General features: G+C 41.1%; 2 protein-coding genes across 7 annotated transcripts in view; one reads left to right on the top strand and one right to left on the bottom strand.

Annotated features, from left to right (window-relative positions):
- RTN1 (reticulon 1) overlaps nucleotides 1–26828 on the bottom strand; it is a 521272-nt gene that overhangs the window by 309594 nt on the left and 184850 nt on the right. The window lies entirely within an intron of this gene.
- The window catches only part of LRRC9 (leucine rich repeat containing 9), a 145530-nt gene continuing 133099 nt past the window's right edge, over nucleotides 14398–26828 (top strand). For 2 of the 6 annotated variants that reach the window (XM_058293330.1, XM_058293335.2), the window contains exon 1: nucleotides 14858–15060. The gene's annotated coding sequence lies outside the window, so the exon portion shown is untranslated. Of the gene's footprint in view, nucleotides 14712–14857; nucleotides 15061–26828 lie in introns of those variants that run through there. The other 4 variants (XM_058293333.1, XM_058293334.1, XM_058293331.2 and 1 more) reach the window with 3 other exon arrangements.

Raw genomic sequence — 26828 nt, 5'->3', positions numbered from 1 at the left:
TACAAAAGTTTTGTTTCAATTTCAAACAATGATAGATATATTTAAAATGATCTCTTAAAAAATCTATTATGTTTTAAAAGACCCTCTTGAAACCAATGCTACTAGTTTCCCCTCATTTTCCGGTTCCCTTTTTTCTATAGCAATAAAACTCACTTTTAAACTGGGTATAAGACTGCTTTAATTTAACATTAGATTTTCCATTCTCTCGTACCATTTTCTGTAATCAAGCTAAATTCTGGCTGATTAGATACAATTAGTATATGAAGCTTCCTCCTTTTTACTGGCTGGAATGCAGATGTGATGACAGGAACTAGAACAAGCATCATAGACTATGAGGTAACCTTGTGAATAGAAGCCCCACGTAGCAGGGCATTAAGATAAAAAGACCCCAGGTCCCTGACATCTTGCTAACCCCAGACTACTACTACCTTCTAATTTTTGCATATGATAAAAATTAATTTCTATTTTTATGAGGCCAAAATTATTTTGGGCTTTCTATAACAGAAGCCAAACCTAAGCCTACTATTCATCTAAATTATAAATGAAAAAAATTTAATAATCTAAAACTGTGCTGTTCAATATGGTAGCTACTATCCACAGGTGTCTAGTAGCACTTGAAATGTGGCTAACTCTAATTTAAATATCCTATAAATACAAAATGCATGCTGGATTTCCAAACTTAGTGTGAAAGGAAGAATATATAATAGCTTAATAATAGTTTTTATATTGACTTATGTTGAAATGATAATATTTTTATATGTTGGGTTAAATATAGTAAAATTAATTTCACCTGCCTATCTTTAACTTTTAAAATATGGCTATGAGGACATATGAAATTACATATATGGCCCACATTTTATTTCTATTGGATAGTGCTGATCTTGAATTTGGACTTTTTGAATACAGAGATCAGTAGCTATCTTCACTGAAGATCAAAAAAGACAGAGAAGGCAGAGACTATAGCATTTCAGATTTGGGTCAGGCATGGTATAAATGCCCTGCTAGAAGGGAATTTTAAAACGAGAATGGAAGATAGGATATATACTTTTCAAAGAAAACTATCTGGGATAATTTTAAGTGTAATTCTGTTTCAAGACAAAAAATGAATTAAACAAATATGCAAGGGACCAAAGCACAAAGATTTTAAAACTCTGATAATTCTTATATGAAAATCCACTATCTTATATAAAATTCTTTTATGTATAAATAAATACATATGTATAAATGCAAATATTTGAAACTTTCATCTTACATATTGGATTTTATTGCATGTTAATATTTTTGAGAGCAAAAATGGCTTTCTTATTTTTGACATCTTTGCTCTGATTTCAGTGAATTATTTAAAGTTAATTACAATCTGCTTTGCTTGATATAGTTCATCTTGTACTTGCACAATTAAAATTATGCTTTTTCTCAGGTGTCGATGTGCAGGTTGGTTCATGTAATGACAATTCTGGCATAGCTAGTAAAATGGGGCTGGATACAACTAATAATCGTCTCAGGGTTGGTCCATCTCTTTCCCAAGTCCTTCTGTCAAGTTCACAAATGTGCACATTAGTCATGGTTTGTAAAACAAATGTTTCTATGTAAGGTGGCTCTAATTTCTACAGATACTGTCATTTTTGTGTCCTGTGATTGAGAGACAAGGCTGTAGTAACAACATTGCAAACTCCAAAATGGAGAGGGGTTCTGACTAATGGAATATTCTAGTTTACTGAATGCGAATATGCATTTTTAAATGTCAGCATTGGGATTATACAGAAATACACTTAACCTATAACTATAGAAACCTAGTTTCAGAAGATAAATCAATAACACCTCTTTCTTTCCTTCCCAAGCTTGGAACCAATTGGGAAATTAGACACAAGACAAACTGAGACCAAAATATCAGCTTTATTACCAAAAAATAAAAAACCATTATGAAAATCTGATGACTGAAGATCTTTAGGGAAAAGGGCTTGCTAACATTCTCTATCCTCATTAGACCTTGGGACAACCTGCTCAAGGACAGTGTGAGACTGTGCCGGAGTTTTGCATACACAAAATGTCTAGGCCACGAAGGGATAAAAATGGAACAAATTCCCAGTCTTTATAGTCCTGTACTTAGCTGCACTAAGTCAAGAAACATGAGTCAACAGGGTTTTATGTTCACTCTGTTAATTTTTCACATATTTTATTATAAAATATTACAGATAGAAAAGGATGAAAATGGATCTCTAGAGTTGATTCAGCACTGGTTTGAGGGCACGTGGAGAAGCAGTTCCCTGCACATGATGTGAAGGCTGTAGGGGCAGCCACTCTCATAACAGGGGCCACCTGCTGTTTTGCCTTTCCAGTGCCCATAGCTTCTGGTAAAGGCACCTCAATTTTCCTTCAGGGAATCTACCCTCTTCCTTTGGATTCTGGTGTGGCTGACTCTACTCCTCAGCCCAGACTTATCAGAGCATCTTGGTCTCTGGGTACACTGGTTGATTCAGGGATGGGCATATGACCCAGGTTAGAACCATCAGCCTGAATCCTGGAACAGTTGCCTAAACCATGGGAAAACAGACACTCTGTTTCTACTGGAGCTCTTAAACTAACAATGCAAGCCTGGAACTACTTGGAGATGCTCCTGTCTGAAAATGAAGCTGATGAAAATATATCAGATGATGGAGACATCCTGAATCCTGATGTCACTGCTTGAATGAATTTTGGATGTGCAGCCATGCTTAAATCCAGTTCTATCCCTGGGCATTTACCTGTTGCTCATGGAACTCAATTATTTATTGTTTCATAAACTTATTTGAATTGGGTTTTACTTAACATAAAAAAGATTTCAGATTAATAAATACCCTCTGTTTGGGATTGGTTCTTGTTTTCCACAAAAGGCACCTTCAAATCCTAATCCCTGGTCCTGTGGGTATGAACCCATTTGTTATTAAAGTGTGCCCAGATTGAATGAAGTTGACCCTTAATCCGATATGGCCGAAGTCCTGGTAAGCAAAGAGATTGGATACAGAAAGAGAAGCCAGAAGTTGGAAGTCAATGGGACTTGTAAGAGAAAGGAGAAGCCATCATGTGCATTGCCACATGACAGAAAAACTGAGGAACCCTAAAGATTACTGGCCAGCCAGAAAATACTGACCTCAGGAGGAAATAAGCCTTCCAGCCTCTGAAACTGTAAGCCAATAAGTTTCTGTTGTAAAGCCAACCATTGTATGGTATTTGTTTTAGAAGCTAGGAACTTAATACAAACTCTCTCAAAAAAAAATCTTTTCGCAGCCTATCACATAACCTAAATTTGTATCTCAAGAGTAATCTAGAAGTACCACACTATCAATTAAAAACATTTTGAAATGAATGCCTTTACTAGCTTTTTGGAGAAAGTTGATAGAAAAATTGAAAAATAGACATTTTATCAAGGATACTTGTATTTTTCTAAAGACAGTAGAAATATGAAGCTCATTCCTTCTTCATTGAATTAGCTTTGCTTAAAGCTTGATAATTAGCCAGGGCATCTTGAACATGACTATTAAAAGAATCTGGGAACCTCTTTAGAAAGTCCCAACCCTACCAAATCATATTCTCTGGGTTATATCCATGGAATCTTTAAAGCATTCTCCAGGTCTTTCTAGTAGTCAGATGGGTTTGCAAAGCATTGGTTTAGACTGAGGTGGTAGCATTTCACCCAGATAGTTTTCATTCACTCATATACTCATTCAGACAATAATTTTCGGTTCCCATTTTGCTGTAGGCCCTGTGAAAACAAATGATTGCTATACAGCCCTGACTTGTAAATAACTCACATCCTGGTTGGCGAAATTGATCATAGAGCAATGTACTTTGTCTCTAATGGAAATATGGACCAACAGCTAGATGTGCAAATCCAGAAGGGAGAAGAGCTTATTCTGCTGGGGTGGCGGTCTGGGAAGATTTTTAAATGGAGAGGACAGTTGAAAAAGAGTGATAAAGATAGACAGGCAGGTCTAGCAAATGAGCATTTGAGGCCTGAAGCTAATGAATACAATAGGGTAGTGTGGGAAAATGACTTGTAATGTTCTGGAAATGATGAGTTCCGTGTCACTGGAGGAATCACTGAAAAGAAATAGGGAATGAAGAAAACAGAGAAGCAGAATGGACCTTGACTTTAAGTAATGCTAAAGGATTTGGGATTTGCATCTTGTTTGACCCAACTGATAACCACAATCCATTTAATTCCACCACGTCTACCCCCTTATTCTCCTTATGAAGTCACTTTCTTCCATACCCAACTTAAACTCTAAGGCCACCATTATTATCTTTCTGTGAATACACCCTCAACCCCTCTGTTCCTCTTTTATTTTGCTGCATATATTTGGTCAAATCACAACCTTGGTTAAATCTAACTCTTCCTGTCCTCCATGCTAGCATACATATAACTAAATGTGAATGGAGAAATATCACATCACACTGACTGGTCTCATCTTACATTCCTTACATCTTATATCTCACTAAACTCATGAGAGAGTAATACTGTTAGGTATTACCCTGTATTGCCTTAGGCCCTTCACTCTCCCATTTTCCTGGACCACTAAATCATAATTTCTTCTCTCTCTTCAAAACCTCTAACATTTCCCACGCCCTCTCTCTCTCAAATGATCTCACTTTCTACTTCACTGGGAAGACTTAAGCTATTAGAAAGCTTCCATGTATTTCTACCACCACACACACACACCACATCTGCTTCTGTGTCCAGCTACTCTACCTTCTCTCCTGTTACGCTCTTAGCTAAGGCTAACCCTGCTTTCTGAACATCCATCTTTTCTCAGTTCGAGGACATTGCTCCAACAATTCTCCACCTATCTTGTGAATAATTTTTCCCTATTTACTTACTGTTGGATGGCTCTATCAACAAAATGTTGCTTCTCCCATCTTAAAAATATATGTATCCTCATTTACTCTGCTCTCTTCTAGCTTCTGTCCTATGTCTCTTCCCTTGAAGAAAACTCTTTGAAAGTTCTCTCTAATACTCACAGAATCTCCTTGCATTCTTCTTGAATCCACTCTATAAAAAACGCTCTTTCCAGAGGCATCAGTGACCTCGATTCTCAGGCCTCAACTTCCTTGACCTCTTATTTCTCCATTTTCTTCATTTGGCATCTAAAACACCAAATTCTTCGGGCTGCAATCTCACCTTCTGGCTGCTCCTTCTTAGACTTTGCTAATTCTTCTCATCTCTCTGGACAGTGCCTCAGAGCTCAGTCCTTCAACAACATCTCCTTTCTACTCAAACTCACTCTTTTGGAAATTTCATTCATTTTCATGGCTTTACATGTCATCTTTAGGTTGATAACACCCAAATTTATATTTCTAGCTTCAACCATTCCCCAAACTCCAGACTCATAAGTCCAACTTCCTACTTACCATCTTTACTTGCATTTCTAAAAGGTAACTCACACCTAACATCCAAAACTAAGCTCTGGTATCTATCCATTCTCCAAAACCTGATCCTCTTTCAGCTTCCCCACTTAAGTAAATGCCAACTCCTTTCTCCAATTGCTCAGGCCCAAAAACCTTGGAATCATCCCTTCTTTCACACTCCACACCCAACCCCTTGTAAAACCATTGTTATCGCTTTAAATATATATATACAGAATCTAATAACTTCTCATCTTCTCTGCTGCTGATATCTTGGTCCAAATGACCAATTTATCTTGTCTGGATTATTACAATAGCCTCATGACTAGGATGACCACACATGCTGGTTTTCCTATAAACAGTCCCAGTTTATACCCTTTGTCCTGGTGTATTAACAGCGCTCTTTCTTTTTTAAAGATGCCCCAGTTAATCATACATTATATGGTCCACCTATTCATAGCTGGCCTTTCTGTTTCCCTTCCCCACCCCCCAGTTGTCTGGTCTCTGAGTCCATTCACTGTGTGCTCTGTGTCCCCTTGCATTCTTGTCAGTAGCACCAGGAATCTGTGTCTCTTTTTGTTGTGTCATCTTGCTGTGTCAGTTCTCTGTGTGTGCAGCGCCACTCCTGGGCAGGCTGCACTTTTTTCACTTGGGATGGCTCTCCTTGCAGGGCACACTCCTTGTGCGTGGGGCTCCCCTACATGGGGGGCACCCCTGTGTAGCATGGCACTCCTTGCGTGCATCAGCACTGCACGTGGGCCAGCTCCACACAGAGTTTGAACCCTGGACCTCTCATGTGGTAGGCAGACATTCTATCATTTGAGCCAAATCCTCTTCCCCAGAGTAATTCCATTAAAGCTGAGTCAGATCAAATCACTTTCCCGTTCTAAATTTTCCACTGGATCCCTAATCCACTCAGAGTAAAAGCTAAAGTCCTTATTATAGCCTACAAGATCCTGTGTACTCTGACCACCCATTTCCACTGTGATTTAATTTCCTATGAGCTGATCTCTCACCACTCTGCTCCAGCTACTCTCTACTTATTGTTCCTGGAATATGTTGGCCCATTTCTGTCACGTTTGTCCTTGTTTTTCCTTCTTTCTGTATTCTCTTCCCCCGCATATCATCATGACTCACTTCTCATCTTCTTCTGGTCATTACTCAATTATCACCTTCTGTTTGTGGCCTTCCCAGAGCATCCAGTTTAAAGTTGCGCACACACACCCAACATACACTCACTTCCTGTCCTCCTCTTCTGCTTTACTTTTCTTCTTAGCATTTATAACTATTCAATCTGCTATGCATTTTACTTATTTATCTTATTTGTTGTCTTTTCTCCATTAGAAGGCAATATATAACCAAAGGCAGAAATGATTGCCTGTTTTGTTTTATTGCTGTATCCCTAGTGTCTTGAAGAGTGTTTCATACACAGTAGGAGTTCAATAAATATTTGTTGAAATGAACGAACATATCAGCTATGATTCAGTGGAGGTGTTAAAGCATGACTTTCTCAGATCTGGTTTTTAGGACAATAACCCTGGAGGTAATGAGGATAGGCTAGTAGGCAGAGATTAGTCACTGAGAGAATGGGTTTGAGGCTGTTGGTAAAAGATGTTGCACCCTGAACTAAGATAGTGGTGGTAGGAATGAAGAGAAGGAAATGGTCTGGGCTAGCTGGGGTTTGGACTAGGAAAGGTAAAAGTGTGGTCATGGAGTATGCGTGTGAGCGTATATGTGCATGCATATGTATGTGTGTAGGGGTTATTTATCTCATCTCAAAGACAGGCAGAAATGTTTGGTATCTGAGGAATGGAAGGGGGGAACAGGACCTAGAAGTGAAGTCCAGCCCCTGTGGCTTTTGTGACTTTCACCCTCCCCCAACCCCTCTAGCCCTCATTCCTTCTGGTAAATACCATTTCAGGCTGAAAAGAAAGAAGAGCATCTCAGATCCACATTTCATTGTAAAAATGGTTTCAGATTACATGTACTCACTCTTCTACTTGTTGATCATAGCTGTAACTGTTAGAAGCCAGAAAAAAAGATAAAATAAATCTAGATTAATATAAGAGCATGTTCTACACCATTTGTCTATTTTATTTAAAAAATAATATGCATGCCAAAGTGCTTTCATGCTATGTAAATTCATGAATAAAAAATATCATTTTATTTATGGAAAGGGAAAGTGTGAAAAGGCACCACTAGAGCCAAAAGAAGACACCGCCACTGGTCTGCTTGGTTGTCATAGATGCCGGGGTCTTAAACTTTAGTCCCTCTGCCAGTCTTAAATCTTGCCTAAAGAGTCCTGTGTGGTGAACAGTGCAGTTTCTGGGGTCACCTCTGGTCTGAACTAAACATGCAAGGACTTTCCTCTACAGGGAGGGTCTTAGGTTAGAATGGACCCCAGGACAGTCAGCCGTAGTCACCTCCCCCTACTTTACCTTGGGCAGGACTGCAGTGTGTGAAGTGCAGTCTTAACACTGTACAAGGGCACAGGCAAAGGGGGCTGGTGACTACAGAACTGCACTCAGCACCCCTCTCCACACACCCTGGTCTTCATCCTCAAGAAGGATCTCCTTTTTCCTTTCCTTGGACGTGTTATCATTAAACTGTGTCTTCCCGGAAGGGATGCCTTTTTCTAGTTTCCGCTAAGGTGCTTTATTAAGTTATCAGGGCCCTGCCTTGGTGCACCTAAATTGGAATTGTCTTGGATCCATTCTGATTAAAAATTTAAAAAGCTACAGTTTCTGCAAATAGCCTAAATGTTCATCAGCAGATAAAGGAATAAACAAATCATAGTTTATCCATACAATGGGATATCTTCAGCAATAAAATACACCAAAATACTGTTATGTGCTACTGCATGGATGCACTTCAAAAACATTCTGATTAGCAAAAGCCAGACTGAAAAAGAGTACCTACAGTATGATTCCATTTTCAGAAATTCTTGAAAAGGTAAAACCAATCTAAAGTGAAAAAAAAAATTGCCTTGGTGGTTGTCTGGGGACAGGAGTGAGGTTAATGACTGCAGTAGAGCAGAGGGAAATTTGAGATGATGAAAAATTTCTGTATCTCGAGTGTGGTGGTGATCATGTGGATGTATACACTTGTCAAAACACACCAAACTGAATCCTTCAAATGGGTGCATTTTATTGTATATGAATTTGATCTCAATAGCACTGATTTAAAATAAAAACAAAACAAAATTAGGAAAAAAAAGCTACGTTTTCTCTGGTCCTGTCTGCTTCCTAATTCTGCAATCTGGCCTTATGATGAAAATCTGTTACTTGATTTTACCAACTGTTGAACAGATGCTCTAATTTATAGAATTCAGAAGGGGGCTGTGATGGTTTGAAGTTTTATGGTCCCCAGAAAGTAGGTTCTTAGAGTTAATTCATTCCTATGGGTGTGGACCTATTGTAGATGGGATCTTTTGGTTAAATTATTTCAGGGCCTTTTGACTTGGTTACTTCAGTAAGGCATAGTTCAGGGCGGATCTTAATCCTCTTTCTGGAGTCCTTTATAAGAAAATGATATTCAGATGAAGAGAGAGAAAAGTCACAGAAGCCAGAAACTGAAAGTAACAAAACCCAGAAGAGAAAGGAGACCCACAGATGCTGCCATGTGCCTAGCCATGTGGCAAAGGTATCCAGGATCACCAGCAGCTGGTCTTCAGGAAGAAAGCATCACCTGATGATGCCTTTATTTGGACATTTTCATGGTCTCAGAACTGTAAGCTTGTAAGCTAATAATTCCCCATTGTAAAAGCCAACCTGTTTCTCACATATTGCCTTCAGCAGCTTTAGTAAACTAAAACAGAGGTCTACTGCAGGAGAGCCTTTATAACGTCCTGAGGCCCAAAGTGACAAAGAGATCTGTTCATTAGAAATTGTATGGAGATTTCTGGGTGAGTCTGCATCTGGAGACAGAAGCCTGACTTGGTCTGCCACTATTGGCATGACCCTGTGCCTCACTCCTTGATTGTAAAGCAGGAATGATAATGCTACTTCATAGGGTTGTTCTGAAGTGAAATGAGATAAGGCATGAAAACTGGGCTCTATTCAAGAATCCTTTTCACTTTTTTTATTTTTTACCATCCCTGCCTCTGCTCTCTGATGAGCCTTCAAACCTTCATATTCTACCCCAACCTGCTGGCCAAGAACGACAAGCCATAGATGGCCAGTGGCTGTGTGTGGCACCTGCCAATACCCTTCTAAATTGTCCATTCTTAAAAACTTTTCTTAGATAAATTGTGAGTTTACAGAATAATCATGCACAAAATACAGGATTCCCATACTTTACTCCATCACCAACATCTAGCATTGGTGAGGAACACTTGTTACAATTGATGATAGCACTGTTCAATAACAACTTTCATTAGTGTGGTACATTTGTTACAATTGATGAACACATGTTGAAGCACTGCTACTAGCCATGTTCTATAGTTTACATTATGGTTTACATTTTGCATTGCACAATTTTATAGGTTTTGGCAAAATATATAATGGCCTATAACCATCACTGCAATATCATGCAGAACAACTCCAATGTCCCAAAAATGCCCCATGTTACACCTAATTTCTCTTTCCCTCCCCTCAGAACCTCTGGTGACCACTATCTTTATATCAATATTACAAGTTCTTTCACTACTAGAATAGTACTAAGTCTACTTTAGTCTATGGTTGCATTTCCCCCTTAGATTTGCTCATTCCTCAATCTTGAGGATTTGAGGATGATGATGCCCATTCTGCTTCCAATTGAGAGGGAGCTTAGATCCTATGGATCCCATGGGCAGATGGATGGAACTGTTTTGCTCTTTTAGGGGATGGGTGTTGTCCATCATCATCCTTTTGTTAGTTGTCCTGGGTGAGTCCGTTGAACTGTAGAGTAGGTGTTGGCTGCAACTCTGCTAAGATTCAGGGCTTAAACGATGTATGAATAGCTGGAAGATTTAAGTCTCTGGGACATATATTTAATCGGTATGGTGCTAATTATAGGTTCAAATAAAAGCTCTATTCCTAAGGCCATAATTAAAGCCTGGATGATTTCTAAATCAGAGAGCCATGGTGTGCCTGAGGCAAAGGAATGTAAATATAGGCTTCATTTTACAAACCCCTGGTTCACGTGGAACTGATTAACCAACCTGTTAACATGAAGGACTGTATCTTTGAAAATTTAAAAGTAGAGTTTCTGAACCGTTCCTTCTTCAGCCATTATATCCGTATGGTATTAGACAAAGTATACACATTGTGGTGAGGCACACACACCTACCTAAAACCTTACAGTTTCTGAGAGTCTCCATATATCAGAAGTATTTTATCCTAAGTATCTCTATCCTCATTGCCCATTAACTGACTCAAAAAAGAAAAGTTCTAATTTGCTTAAATCTCAGTTCTCATTCTCAACAGCCAAATGTTTCTTTGGAATGTTCATTAATTTTATAATGCTCCAAGTATCCTCCCAAGACACCAATATATTCCTAAATTGCTGGAATCTCTGACAAGATCATGTATTTTATTTCTCACAGACTCCCACTGCTGCCTGTCTTAAAAATTTATTCTGCATCCATAATTTAATCTCACACTTTATTTATTACGGCCGCCAACATTTTTTTTTTTTAGTTTGAAGCAGCAGCCCTTCCATATTTACCTGTTCTCTGCTCCACAGGTCAATTTCTGGACAGAATTCACTAAAGGAATCCTGGATACCGATTTCTGCATTGCCTAAGGACAACCTTAGTCCAGTGTACTATGCAATAAAGGGGTAAGGGTAACCAGCTCATCTCTGTGAATAAAATGGGTATATGTTGTATGAATATGTTAGACTGCCTTAAGAGAGTAGAGACAGATTCCTCTCCACCCCAGTCCAGTTTCTCTTTGACAGGAATAGTGAGGTCAGTGCTTCCACACACTTGCTTTATATAAGTATCTCACACATTCTGTGAGTGGGAGTCTGGCTCCCAAGTCTCCCTTCTGGTCTGTACTCTTCTGATTGCCAGGTATTAAAGCCAGCTGTGGTGTCAATAGGACTCCAGCACCTTTTCCACTGTGTACTCCAGGTCTCTGTCTTTGATTCTTGGGGCTGGAGATGAAGGGTGGAGCTAAATGAATGGGGATAACTAGAAGCAGAATGCCATAGGACTAACTACGTGAGTGGCTCTAGACAATAATCTTCAGGTTTTTGGCAGGGGCAAGAATTATATGAAGGAAGGTTGTAAGATCATTACTTAGGGTCTGTTGAGAAGTAGACAGGATCAGGCTTCCCAAGTCTAAATATACTGAGGAAAGGAGAAGACAGGAAGAGTCCTCAGATACAGTGAACTCTCTTTACTAGTTCTCTATCCTTGTCTGAATCCAAATCCTTGAACATGATGTTTATTCTTCCCAGGATACAAACAGCATGCTATCTCAAGGAATTTTGGATTGGAATTACTGCTCTAGATTTCTGAATTTGCACTGCTTCAGGTAAATATCCTAATGCCGCCCCGCCCCCCTCTAACCCTTCCTTAATACAGATACTCAATAATGTTGTGTCCAGTCCAGCTCTAATTTAGAGTAAACCATTTTTGCCAATTCGGGTTTTATAAATTCCACTCTTCATACAACATTTAAATTGGTTAAAGTGGAATTTAACTTTACTTGGAAATTCCTCTAAATATGCAGAGAAAAAAAATCTGCCAGCATTTTGCTTTTCCAAAGAAAATGGAAGAAGGGCAGTATGCTATGGGCTTTCTAGAGATCTGATCCAACAAATAAATCTCTATTATTTTCAGGCTCAAAACACTTTTACCCATAAATAAGCTGATTTAAATTTATTTGGTTTGGCCTTAGTCTAGGCATAAGAACAGATGAATGATATGAGGTCTTATTTCACTTTAATTTGCTTGACATTTTGGGGTTTCGATTTCCATTGTTTTTTGTACAGACATAAAATCATATCATTTACAAACTTTAAAGTGAGAAAAGGAGATTAACAAAACTGGTCTTCGTTGGTATTCTTCCTTCAAGGCTTTTAACTATAAGCATCTTTTGCTCCCAATACCATCTGGAATATGTCACAAACAAGCAATTCTTGCTTTAAGAATTACCCTGGACAAAGATTTTGGCAAGTCACCAGTGGTTTTTAGTCTACAGCTATCCAGGAACTCTGACTCCGTGGCTGACTGGCTAATCCTTAAGCCTTACCTAGAAATAATAACATTCTTAAAATTATATATTTATATAACAAAGGAACTTGTGTGTGAGCTCTCTCCCAGTGTCTTTTGCTGGTTAGAAAAGTCATAACAGTTTTCTAACAGTATACTTTTAGAATTTCTATACTTTCATCCAAGAGTTACAGCTCCAAAATGAGATCGACAAAGATAATTTACCTAATTTCTGATCCAATTTACCTGAAAGAGTAGAAACCTAAACTATTGTCTTTTTTTTTTTAAGATTTATTTATTTATTTCTCCCCCCTCCCTCCATGGTCAGCTCTCTGTGTCCTTTCGTTGTGTGTTATTCTGTGTCTGCATGTATTCTCATTAGGTGGCTCTGCAAACCAATCCTGGGACCTTCCAGAGTGGGAGAAAGGGGATCATTCTGTTGTGCCACCTCAGCTCCCTTATCTACTATGTCTCTTATTATCTCTTCTCTGTGTCTCTTTTTGTTGTGTCACCTTGCTGCTCCAGCTCTCCGTATGGGCCAGCACTCCTGCACAGGGCATTACTCCATGCAGGCCAGCACTCCATGTAGGCCAGCTCACCATGTGGGCCAGCTTGCCACATGGGCCAGCTTGCCACACAGGCCAGCTTGCCTTCACCAGGAGGCCCTGGGCATCAAACCCCAGATCTCCCATATGGTAAGTGGGAGCCCAATTGCTCGAGCCACTTCTGCTTCCCAAAACTGTTATCTTCCAGTAAGTCTTTATACACTATGAAGAAAATTTCCCCAAGGACAGGTAAGGTTGTTCAATTAGATTTTCAGAGAAGATAGACCTAAAAGTACAAATATGAAAAATATTTTTATTTATTTATTTATTTTATTTATTTTTTTTATGAAAAATATTTTTTGGTATTTGTTTTAAATCCCAAAGCCACAAATATTTTAATTAATCAAATAATTAACATCTATAAAAACAGATGGAAACAAATTTTTCAGTGAAATACAAATGTAGAGGAAAAATTGTTTACCTTTTTCTGAGTATGTATGTTTACAAACAGTTAATATTACAGATAATAAAATTAATTGAATCTTGGAATATGTGTTGAAGTGTTGACAGTTATTAGATGAATAGAAATAATCCTTTAAATCTGCACTCCTATATTTTTCTCAGGCAATTTAAAACCATAGTCTATTGAATGAGGAGGCCATCTGGTGACGGAAAAGAGCACTACAGATACTATTTTGCATGACCTGAACGTCATCAATATTCTACATATAAGACTGAACCATAAAAAGAGTAGCGCTACCCAAAAGAAACACAATGCAAGTCACATATGCAATTTTAAATTGTCTAACAGCGCGCTTAAAAAGTAAAAAACAGGTGAAATTAATTTTGATATTTCAACCTAATATATCAAAAATATTATTTCCACATGCAATATGAAAATAATAACGAGACAGTTTACCTTTTATTTTCATTCTAAGTCTTCGAAATAAGAAGAGCATTTTACAGAACATGTCAATTCGAACTAATCACATTTCAAGCGCTCAATCGCCACTCGCTACTAGTAGCTACCATATTGGACAGGGCAGATCTAGAGAATTAAACGAGAATTGCAGTTATTTTAGTTTGCTTTTTTTACTAACTTTCATGCACCTCTGATCACTCTTTCAAAAAAAAAAGTTTATTTTTCCCCCTTTAAATTCTACTTAATTTCGTAAATATTTCTCGCCTCCTGAATGCCCTTGAGATACGTTAAAGATACACAAAAGTCAGTCGGACAACTACAAAACGGCCGTGGAGGTCAACAGTTCATCTCCTCCCAAGGGCACCAGGGTATTCTTTGCATGCGCGGTTCTCTGATCCCCACCGGGACTCACAACAACTCGGGGCAGCGGCCCGGCGCTAGGAGACCTGCCCGCTCCTCTCCTGGTAGGAGGCGGCGCCGGGGTATCAGGCCTGCCCGCGTCCAGGGACGCCTTGTGACATCACAGCGCCATTCCTTTGGGTTTCAAGCCCAGCGAGGTGCGGGGTTTCCAGGCCCGGAGGGGTGGAGATTTTCAGCCTTGAGAACCGGGGACGGAGGTGACAACGGCCAGACGAGGTCGCCGCCATCATGCCCACAGCTCCTTGCTTCCAGGCGGGTCCTTGGTTTCTGGCGAACGCACGTCGCGGAGAAAACATGCGCGCAGGTACGAAAAGTCACCGCGAGCAAGACGCTCCCAGCCATTTTCTAGGGTGCACCAGCGCGGTCTGCCTGACGTGGCTCCCTCCCTCTGCTGATTGGTTAGATTTCGCCGTCACGTGATCCAGACTCCTGTCAGCCGCTGCTTTCCCCGCCCCCTTCATCCCCCTCCCCACCCGGAGGTCGCCGGAGGCGGAGAGCGGGTTTCCTAGGCAACCGTAGGAGCAGTGTGTACACACCCGGCCCCGGGCTAGCGAGGGTGTCGTGCCTGCTGCTGCAAGACAGATATTAAGAGCTAGGAGGGGGCTTTGACAGGTCTCGGATTGCCCCAGCATCCATCCTCTCTTTAGGAAAAGGTGAGTATCAGTCACCTGGCGGCCTTCCGGCGTACCTCACCTGTACTCAGGCCCCGGGAGTCTGCGCCTCTATTCTCCCTCCCCGACCGTACCCCGAGGAAGATGTGTGTGAAGCAACAATGAGGTCAGCGACCCTGTATTGGTGCACTGGCGATAATAATAACGAAAGATAGTGACGTGGCCCTATCTGAGACAGTCAAGGTGACCTGAGCAAAGCTTAAGAAGAGGAGGAAAGGGAGAGTTGCCCACATCCACCTTTGCAGCCTTTACTGCACAGGTAAAGGTACTGTGTTGGGAGAACCAAGTGCTCCTAGGCCAAATCTGATACTTCTCACCTAGAAGGGAAGGGCGTTTTTTTAGGCCATCAGTGATAATGGATGGGCTCTGATTCCTTTATGCCAAAGCGAGAAAACAACTTGATCATACAGGGCTTCTAGTTTGCGGAAAAGGAATTTGGTTTTCTCAGAATGACACCCTACCCAACTCTCACAGCAGACAGAAATATGGTCCTTAACTCACTATTATACCCTAATTGGCAGCGTGAGAGCAAATGTTTCTTTAATTATACCATGTGGGAGCCTGTGGTATGACAATTAATTCAAATCATTCAGCAAACTGTTATTGACCATCTGCATGGTCCCAGCACTGTGATAAGCTCATAGTCCCTGTTCTCATGAACATGTAACCCAATAGGGAAGAAAGACATGCAAACATCACAATGCAGGAGAACATGTGCTATATACAGGGCATATGCAAGCCTTAACTGGAATCACAAGGAAGAGAAAGATTATGATATTCCCAGAGACTTAAAGTCTTCACAGAGAAGACCCTTGATTTAATTATCTTTAAGTATGTATGGAGTATGCCATAAAGTCAAGGGGAAAAGACATGTAGGGAGGGGAACTGCATATTCCAAAGTACAGAAATATCCCAGCCCATTCAGAAAACTATGCTCGTGACCAGAGCATGGAGTGCTCTAGGGAGATGGTGAGAGATGAGTTTGAGAGCTAGAAAGGAGTCAGAGCATTGAAGCCTTGGATACCTTCTAAGAGTAGTAGTGTGAGCAGATTTACTTTTAGGAGCCTGACTGTCACAATAGAGTGGAGAATGATTTGGAGGAAGATGAGGGTACAGGCAGGAGAGCCACTTAAGGTAAAGTGATGAGGGTCTGAACCAAGACAGAGACAGCAACTGGGGTGGAGAGGAGGAAACACATCTGATTGAGTTTAGTAGTTATATGCAGAAGGATTTAATGAGTGACTGAATGTGGGGGAAAGAATAAAAGAGTGGTTGAAAATTAGTCCCAGTATTGTAACTTAGACTATTAGAAGAGAAGGAATTAGGAGGAATAGGTTGATTGGAAGATAAATTGAGGTCAGTTTTGGACACACTGAATTCGAGATGCCTGTGACACACTCGGGTGGAGCATTCCATATCAACTGGTGGATTTGTTGCCCAAGAAAGAGGGAAATAAGGATTAGTAGTTTTTCACCAAGAGGTAAACGGTTGACCTGAAAAGCGGGTTTTAAGATAGAAGGGAGAAAAATGAAAACTTAGAAGGGTCATCAAATGCCATGATAAGATCAAGTAAAGATGAGATCCAAAAATGTCCAGTGGCTTGATGTTGACCTTGGTAAAAGAACCTGAGGTGGCCTGTGGTGTCCCCAGTGAGATTACATTGGGTTGTGGATGGAATACAGATAGTGAAGTATTGTTCTGACTATTCTTCCCTAGAAGCCTTTTTTTCCGGGAAGATGTCTAAAAATAGCTAATTATAAAGGCAATTTATAATTGGAGGGGCTTTTCTTCCTTAAAAAGTAGAAAAGACCAAATAATCGTATGCAAAAGGGAAAGAGACCTTAGGGAAGGAAAAATGGGAATAAATGAGGAAGGAAAACTTGACAGAGCAAGGTTTTGAAGGAGACAGAAAGGATGAGATCAATAACACACAAAGAGATTAATTTGGGATAAGAGGAAGGATACTTCTACTAAGCCAGGCAGCAAGAAGAGGAAGAAATACACCTTTTTTTTTTTAATAGTTATTTATTTATTTCTCCCCCTATCGCCTTCCTGTTGTCTGCTCATTGTGTCCATTCGTAGTGTATTCTTCTGTGTCTTCTTTATTCTCATCAGGCGGCACTGGGAATCTGTGTTTTTTTGTTGCATCATCTTGCTGCATCAGCACTCTGTGTATGTGGCACCACTCCTGGGCAGGCTGCAGTTTCGGGTAGGTGGCTCTCCTTGCTCAGGGGCCACTCCTTGTGTGGGGGCGCCCTTACGCAGAGGCCAGCACTCTGTGTGGAGCAGCACTGTGCATGGGCCAGCTCATCACATGGGCCAGCTCATCACATGAGCCAGAAGACCAAGGGTATCAAACCCTTGGACCTCCTCTATGGTAGGTGGACATTCTTATCTGTTGAGCCACATCCACCTCCCTAGAAGAAATACACCTTTAGGGAGATAATGAAAGAAATATACATCTGATCACATCAGTATTCTTTGTGAAGATGGGGACGGGATCATCTTCTGAGGGAGAGAACTTGAGAAAAGTGGTGAAAATTTAGAATAGTCACAATGGCATGAATCTTAGTCCTACTCTTTTGGGAAAGAAAGTTGTGAGGGAAACATACACATTTATTACTGATGGTCCAAATGATGTTGGAGGCCACACATTTGTCATGACTTCTGCACTGTGTATGTGAAATATTCCAGCAGCACTCCAAAGTGGAGAAGAGAGGTGACTAAATCAATCCAAGACCTGAGATTTGAAGAGTGAGAGCTCTAAAAGCCCCTGGTGGTTTCTTAAAGAACTAAATACATATAGCCTCTTAGAGGGGTAGGCCCTGAAAATGCTTTCCCAAAGTACAGGAGCATGGGTGTGAGCTGACCAATAGTACACTCACCTCTTGATGGAATCAGAAACTTCATTAGAAGAATTGTAAACATTTGTGACTGAAGAAAAAGGTCCAGGCTCCTCGTAATTCAGGGGTTCTCAACCTTTTTCATTCCAAGGACCTCTTTGCCAGATGGGTAAAAACCACAGACCCCTTACTAAGGCCACACTTAGTGCTGTGTATTATTTAATAAATATATCACACCCACACCAACATGTCCCCACAAGAATAGTGTTTTTTTTTTAATTTCAATTCAAGCTCATGGATCCCTTGTTAAGAAGCCCTGTCATAATTCATATGTAGTTATACAAATTTTATGATTTGGGATTTTAAAAAAGATTTGGTTTTATTAATTAACTAGTGAATTAGAACATTTTTTCCCCCTAAATGATGATATTAATGAAGAGAAAATAAGGTGAAATGAAAGTTAAAGTTGGCGTGGTGGTTTGGAGCTATATGTACCCCAGAAAAACATGTTCTCAAACTTAATCCATTCCTGTGGTGTGAACACATTGTAAGTAAAACTTTTTGATAATGTTACTTCAGTTAAGGTGTGGCCTGCCTCAATCAGGATGGGTCTTAATCCTATTTCTGGAATCCTTTATAAGCCGAGTGAAATTCAGTCAGAGAGAGAAAGCTATAGGAAGCAAGAAGCTGAAATTCATTGGAACCTGGAAGCGAGGGAGCGGCCAGGAGAGGCTGCCATGTGCATTGCCATGTGACAGAGGAGCCCAGGACCAAGGTTCACTGGCAGACAACCCTAGAACAGCAGTCTTTGGGAAAAAAGCATCACCTCGATGATCCTTCATTTAGCCCCCTAACTGGTCTCCTTACTTCTGTGTGGACCCCTACAGCCTGTTTTCACCACAGCAGCTGGAGCGATCCTTTTCAAAAGTTAATGTTAGTCCTCCTCTCACACTCCTCATATAGCATTCCATCTTACTCATAATAAAATCCAAAATCCTCAAAGGGCCTACAAGATAGAATGTAATCTGGCCCCATATACCTCTATGACCTATCCCAGCAGTCTCCATTTCCTTTGCTGTGCTCCAGCCACATCATGTTCCTTGCTATTCGGCAAACAAGCCAAGCACACTCGCACCTTGTGTTTTGCATTTGCTCTTTTCTCTGCCTGGCTGCATTCCCGCCCCGCCCCCCCCCCCCCCCCCCCCCAAATTCCTCATATCTCACACTTCTGTATGTCCTTCAGTGCTTTGCCAGATGCCACCTTATCAGAGAAATCTTCCCTTAGTCCCCACCCCTATCATTCTCTGACTGGTAATATCAGGTCCTCAGTAAATATGCTAATGATTGAGGGTATGAATGAACAGAGAGTTCAGTGTCTTTAGATAACTTGCCAGCTCTATTTTTCTTGTGCTAGTTGGGGCTCTGCCCATCATTCTCTAGTTTAGAAAGTCTGAGTACAAATACTGCATGTAGCACTCTGGTGGTACAATCTCAAAGTTCTTCGATTTAGCCCCTGATGGGTGGCCCACAACTGCTACCTTCGCACCCAGTGCTGCTCTGAGTTTGGGAATGTTTTGGGAACTTCTTACTCTGATATCTTGAATGGGGGCTGGTTTGTACTGATGGGCTTTCCCCTCAATCTGATGCCATCTGCTTCATTTAAAAAAAAAATGTATTGAAGCATTATCACTCATACATGAAAATACATAAACAGTAAGTGTTTAGTTGTGAACTTAAACAAAACAAACATACATAACATCATACAATGCTTTCAAGGGAAAAGGGGCAGAAGGAATATTTAAAGAAATAATGTTAGAAAATTTCCCAACCCTATTGAAGGACATAGATATCCATGTCCAAGAAGCACAATGTACTCCCATCCAAAAAAATCCAAATAGACCAACTCTGAGACACATACTCATCAGAATGTCAAAGGTCAAAGATAAAGAGAGAATTCTGAGAGCAGCAAGAGAAAAGCAATGCATAATATATAAGGGATACCCAATAATATTAAGTGCTGATTTCTCTCCAGAAACCATGGAGGCAAGAAGACAGTGGTCTGATATATTTAAGATACTACAAGAGAAAAACTTCCTGCCAAGAATCTTCTATCCAGCAAGACTGTCTTTCAAAAATGAGGGTGAGATTAGAATATTCACAGATAAACAGAAACTGAGAGAATTTCTAAGCAAGAGACCAGATTTTCAGGAAATACTAGAGGGTGTGCTACAGCCTGAAAAGAAAAGACAGGAGAGAGAGGCTGGAAGAGAGTCTAGAAATGAAGATTATATCAACAAAAGTAATTAAAAGTGTCAAAAGAGTGGTGAAAATAAAATATAACAGAATAAACTTAACCAATGATGTAAAGCACTTGTATTCAGAAAACTGCAACCCAATGTTAAAAGAAATTTTAAAAAGTCCTAAATAACTGGAAGAACATTCCATGCTTATGGATTGGAAGACTAAATATCATTAAGATGTCAATTCTACTCAAATTGATATACAGATTCAATGCAATCCTGATTAAAAATTCCACCTGCTTTTTTTTTAATAAATGGAAAACATAATTATCAAACTTATTTGGAAGGGTAAGTGTCCTGAATAGTCAGAAACATCTTAAAATGGAAAAGTGAAGTTGAAGGACTCTCGTTTCCAGACTTAAAATCATATTACCTAACTACAATGGTAAAAACAGTATGGTACTGCCCCAGGAGGGGAGGGATTTACCTTCCCATGGCTTTCATGTTCCGTGCTAGAAACCCGCAGTTCTACCTTGAGCAAACACCAATTCTGCTGCAGTTTCTCCAGATCGATGTCCAGACACCTCCCACCCTGCAGGTTCCCAAAACAGCCTATTCTGATACGACTCTGTCACCACACAGCCAGTCTTTTGTAAGAGAGATAACGATGGTGTACTTACTCAGATGCCATCTTGCCCTGCCTCCTGTGTGTTCACTTTTGGAGACCACTTCTTTAACCTCTCAAATCCTTTCTTCTGCCCCCTCAAATCTGCTAATATATGTATTTTTAATTTCATTTATTGTGCCTTTTGTCCCATAAGATCTATTATTTTTCTATGCGTGCTTTCAAATTCTTCTTTGTGCTCATCCAATGTCTTCTTAATATCCTTAATCTCTTTAGCCATCTCCTTAAATTTATTAAGGAGATTTGTTTGAACATCTATGATGAGTTGTTTCTACTCTTTTATGTCATCTGGAGGCTTATCTTGTTCCTTTAACTGGGCCATGGCTCCCTATTTCTTGGTGTGGATTGTAGTTTTTGGTTGGTGTCCACTGGCCTTTTTCCCACTTGGACAAATTCACACCCCAGCTGTTCCCAGGGTTATTCCTTAGCCACATGAGTCTACCAATCAGTAGCTGAAATCAGCAGCCAACCGTCTCCTCCTCCCCTGTTTTTGGGAAATGGAGCTTCCAATTCCAGTCACAGAATAGCTCCTGGGTCATTGTGCACCACCAGAATAGGACAATCACCAGCGTCTGTGGCTTGGCCAGCAATTTCCTGGAAAGGCTGGCACAGATCCCTGCAGCTTCCTCCCTGTTGGAGATAGCACTGGGGCTTAGGCTAGACCTGCACTCTGACCTGATGGAAATAAGCTGGTCCCTACCAGCACTGTGATTTTCAGACCGTCCTGATTCCCCTCATGCCAGGTTGGGGTTAAGATGGCAGCTACCAGCCTCTTTCTACTCGGCTGCCCAAACTTTAGCTGTTCTCAGGATTATACTTTAGCCCGCTGTATTTTACTCATCAGTAGCTGAAGTTGGTGCCCAACCATCTCTTCCTCCTCTGTTTTTGGAAAGTCAGACTTTCAATTCCAGCTGTGGAACAGCTCCCAAGGTGGCTTGTGCCTCCAGTGGAGGATCGGCACTGGCCTCTGTGGCATGGAGCGCTCTACTTATGAGCCTTCTCTGCAGTGGGCAGCCTCCTCCTTCTACTCCTTCAAGGATGTTGCAGGATACCCTTCTGGCCTCCTGGAACCCCCAAACAGGTGCTTCAGCTAGCTCCAGAGAGCTCTGGGTGTTTGCTAACTGCCCTGTAGCAGCAAGTGCTGACTCTAGGAGCTCCTTACTCTGCTTCCATCTTTTTTTTAAAATTATTTATTTTTTTAAAGTTACATTAAAAAAATATGAGGTCCCATTCAACCCCCCCACCCCCACCCCCCACTCCCCTCACAGCAACACTCTCTCCCATCATCGTGACACATCCATTGCACCTGGTAAGTACATCTCTGAGCATCACTGCACCCCTAGTCAATGGTCCACATCATAGCCCACACTCTCCCATGTTCCATCCAGTGGGCCCTGGGGGGATCTGCAATGTCCCGTAATTGTCCGTGAAGCACCACCCAGGACATCTCCTCGTCCCGAAAACGCCTCCACATCTCATCTCTTCCTCCCATTCCCCAAACCCTGCTGCCACCATGGCTACCCTTCCCACACCCATTCCACATTGTCCATCTTGTTGTAATCTTTAGTCCAATGTGTTTTTAATTTATTTATTGTTCCTTTCATTCTCATAAGATCTGCTATTTTTCTATGTGTGCTTTCAAATTCTTTTTTGTGTTCATCCAGTGTCATCTTAATAGCCTTAATCTCTGTAGCCATCTCATTTAACTTATTAAGATTTGTTTGAACATCTATGATGAGTTGTCTCAACTCCTTTTTGTCATTGGTGGGCTTATCTTGTTCCTTTAACTGGGCCATATCTTCCTGTTTCTTGGTGTGGATTATAATTTTTGTTGGTGTTTGTAATTTTCTTTGGTGTCTTGGCATCTGGCTTACTAGAATATTTATTCTTCATGCAGTTTTTTCTCTTGAGTTTAGGGCTTCATGCCCTTTCTCCCTTGCTGGTTATGTAGTAGGAGCCAAGGATATAGTTGGTGCTGTAAGCTGTGGAGGCTCAAGCTGCCCTCATTGCTCCAGGGACCAATAAAGCTCCTCCCTTCTTTCTCCTTTGCTAGGTGTAGGGACAGAGCCACAGCTATGTGGAATAATCAAAGTCATGCAGGTGTAGGCTTTAGTTACCCAGAGAGACTGGTGAAGCTTTGTGCCCCTTTCTTCCCTGCCTGGTTTGGGGATGGAGCTACAGGTATGGGTAGCAATCTATGCAGTGCGGGTCCAAGATGACTGCATTTGCCCCAGTAGACTGCTGACTATTAAGTCTGTGCCAGCCAAATGTACCTACAGTTACCTGGATAGGCTGGTGCTGGGCCCACCAGCTTCCTCCCCACCAGAGGTGGGGCTGAAGGCTGGGCTAGGGCTGCAGGCCAATCTCGGTGAAAGAAACTGGTCTCTACTGTCACTTTGATTTTCAGTCAGCCTAGCTTCCCCTCATGCTGGGGGTGGTGTCAAAATGGCAGCTACTGGCCTCTTTCTGACTTGGACAGGTTTGAACTTCAGCTGTTCTTAGGGTTATACTAGCCAGCCAAATTTACTAATCAGTAGCTGAAATGAGTGGTCAACCCTTTCTTCCTCCCCTGTTTTTGGGAAATGGAACTTCCAATTCCAGCCACAGAATAGCTCCTGGTGCAGCTTGCACTGCCAAAGTAGGATGGTCACAGGCCTCCACAGCATGGCCTATTTTTTCCTGGAGAGGCTGGTGCATGTCCCCCAGCTTTCTCCCTGCCAGAGGTGGGGCTGGGGCTTATGCTAGAGCTGCAGTCTGATCTGGATGGAAAGAAGCCAGTCCCTGGGATTCACTTTACGGGAAGTTTTCGATCACAGAGTGGTTCAACAATGGCAGCGGAGGAATACTGATATGGGATGTTATTGACAGGATATATATGGTTGACAGGGAGTTGTACAGGGCATATGCCCAGGGTATATGGTAATGTCTATATATACTCATAGTGGAAACAAAAACAACAGCTGGGGGGGTACTGGGCTCCTGGCCGGGGGGTCACTGTTGTGGGCCCTGGGAGAGCAGCGGCAATCCTCCAGGTGCAACGGCAAGAACCAGGAAGGAAGGAGGGCCCAACAGTGGGCTCGTGATACTAATGGTTACACTTTTGAGCCTATACACCTGCAATAAGAACAAGGCCTAGAGTAGCATTGTGCCTGGGGGTTTCCTCCTGACAGCCTGCATGTTACTCAAATGTGGCCACTCTCACAGCCAAACTCAGCGTGTAGATGCGATGCATTCCCCCCAGCGTGGGACATGACACCCGGGGATGCGCCTCCCTGGCACCGAGGGATCACTACCACATACCAGCTGAAGAAGCAACTAGAAAATGACCTTGAATTAAAGATTCAATGCGGAACAGCAGAATATACCTGTCTACATATAATGACATGACTTCGGGAAGCTGTTTGACCTAATGTAAGGGGGAAATGGAAAGGAGAAATGAGATTATAAGGCTGTGAGTCTCTAAAAAAGAGTCTGGAGGTTGTCAGAAGGAATACCCCTATGTACAACTGAACAGAGTCTAAGAGACAGATAAGGTAGATACAACCCCAGGTATTGGTTCTTTTGAGGGATAAAGAGACCCACGGGTTCTATGGTCATGGCAGAAGGGGTTCACTGCCATGACAGATAGCCCTTCTTTTGAGCTGGTGTTTCTGCATGATGGAATTGGACTCAGAGGGGATCTCTTTTCACAAGACTTGCATGCTACTTTATTGGAATTGTAGTCGGTGCTGGGTTTAAGATATATGTAGGGGATTCGAATCTCTGGACTGATAATATGACACCCAGGCCCAGAGCCTCAACAGACTTCAGCTCCTACACTTTGATTTATTGGACTTACTCCACTCAGCTAACATGGAGTTGAAGAAGATCAACCACCACAACATGGAGCCTAGAGTGTCTACAACTGGAAGCGGGAGGAGTGCATCCAGTACCCATATGGAATCTAAGCCCTCACTTGACATAGATGTGCAATGGACACAACCAATCCAATGTCCACAGAGAAAATGTGGAATGGGTGTGGGAACGGTAGCCATGGTGGCTGCTGGGTGTGGGGAACGGGAGGAAGAGATGAGATGTGGAGGCGTTTTCGGGACGTGGAGTTGTCCTGGATAGTGCTTCACGGACAATTACGGGACATTATAGATCCCCCCAGGGCCCACTGGATGGAACGTGAGAGAGTCTGGGCTATGATGTGGACCATTGACTATGGGGTGCAGTGATGCTCAGAGATGAACTTACCAGGTGCAATGGATGTGTCATGATGATGGGAGAGAGTGTTGCTGTGGGGGGAGTGGGGGCGGGGGCGGTGGGGTTGAATGGGACCTCATATTTTTCATAATGTAATTTAAAAAAATAATAATAAATAAATAATTTTAAAAAAAAAGAAAGAAAGAAGCCAGTCCCTACCAGCACTGTGATTTTCAGTCCATTCTGCTTCCCTTGTGCCAGGTGCAGAGTTAAGATGGCAGCTCCCGGCCTCTTTTTGATCTGGACAGGGTCAAACTTCAACTGTTCTTAGGATTATACTTTAGCTCGCTGGATTTACTTATCAGTAGCTGAGGTTGGTCCCCAACCATCTCTTCCTCCCAAGTTTTGGGAGTGGAGTTTCCAATTCCAGCTGCTGAATAGCTCCTGAGGCAGCTTGTACCTCTTGTAGAGGATGGGCACCAGCTTCTGTGGTTTGGGATGATCCACTTATGAATCTTCTCTGTAGATGAGCAGTCTCCTCCTTCCATTCTTTGAAGGATACTGCAGGATGCTCTTCTGGTCTCCTGGAGTCTCCTAACAGGTGCTGTAGACAGCTCTGGGTGCTTACTAACTGCCCTGTAGCAGAAGTTGACTCTAGGAGCTTCTTACTCTACCGCCATTTTGCTGGTTATCTCCATTTGCTTCATTTTTGAAAGACCTTTCACATTTCTGGTACTCAGTGACCCATTCCTAGCACTACTACAGAATTCTTATTTTCATATTTCTTTAGTCATTTTAGTAGGATTTGGGGCAGGATGGTAGGAAAATACATGGTCTTAAATCACCATCTTTTTTCCTTAAAATTTTAATTTTTTATTTATACATCAGCACATATACATAGTTTTACACAAATGAATAAAAGTAGTCATATATATGCTTTAAAAATAAGCATTTAAGTAAAATCTTATTTAAGGATTACATATATAGAGAAATCCCACATATAAGGTATATTATTTTCTCAAAGTGAGCACATACTTTGAATAGCACCCAGATCAAGAATGAGATCTTTATAGCACTCCAAAACCTCTCTCTTGCCCCTTCCAATTCACCCCTGTTGAAAGGTAACCACTATTCTTCTATTGCCATAGATTAGTTTGTTTTCAAACTTTATATATTTAGTGTTATATTGTATGTATTCATTGTCTGTATGTCTTCTTTTCTTAATATTGTGTTTGTGAGCCCTATGCATGTTGTTTTATATACCAATAATTGTTTCTTTCTCATTACACTTCCAGATATAAACCAAAATAAATGTGCACCTATGTTCTGCATGACAAAAATGTTCAGAGCAACAATAGTTAGCTCCAAATGGGTAACAGTCCAAATATCTACTAATAGTAGAATGCATTAATGAACATTGGTATATTTATACTAATATGCTTTTTTAAAAAAAATGTAGTTTATTTTTCTCTTCCTTTTCTGCCTAGATACCCCTACCCAATCTCTCATTTCTACTCCAACTACATCACTTTTCTTCTGCATCCAAGGTAGTTTATGTTAACAGCTTAGTATATATATTTCCATATTTTTCTCCTTGCATAATCATATACACATACATATACATACACACATGTGTATCTACTTAAATCTACCTATAAGGGAGTTGTTATTCTAGGAAATAGGATCACAGTATATACCTATTTATGCATCTTGCTTTTCTCACTTGACAATGCCTTTTTATCATCATATTAAAACTAGGATTTCTAAACTTTTAAAATAGTGTATGTCTGGAAT

This window comes from Dasypus novemcinctus, chromosome 3, assembly GCF_030445035.2.
Source record: "Dasypus novemcinctus isolate mDasNov1 chromosome 3, mDasNov1.1.hap2, whole genome shotgun sequence".
Classification (NCBI taxonomy): Eukaryota; Metazoa; Chordata; class Mammalia; order Cingulata; family Dasypodidae; genus Dasypus; species Dasypus novemcinctus.
This window is presented reverse-complemented; position numbering and strand designations above follow the sequence as displayed.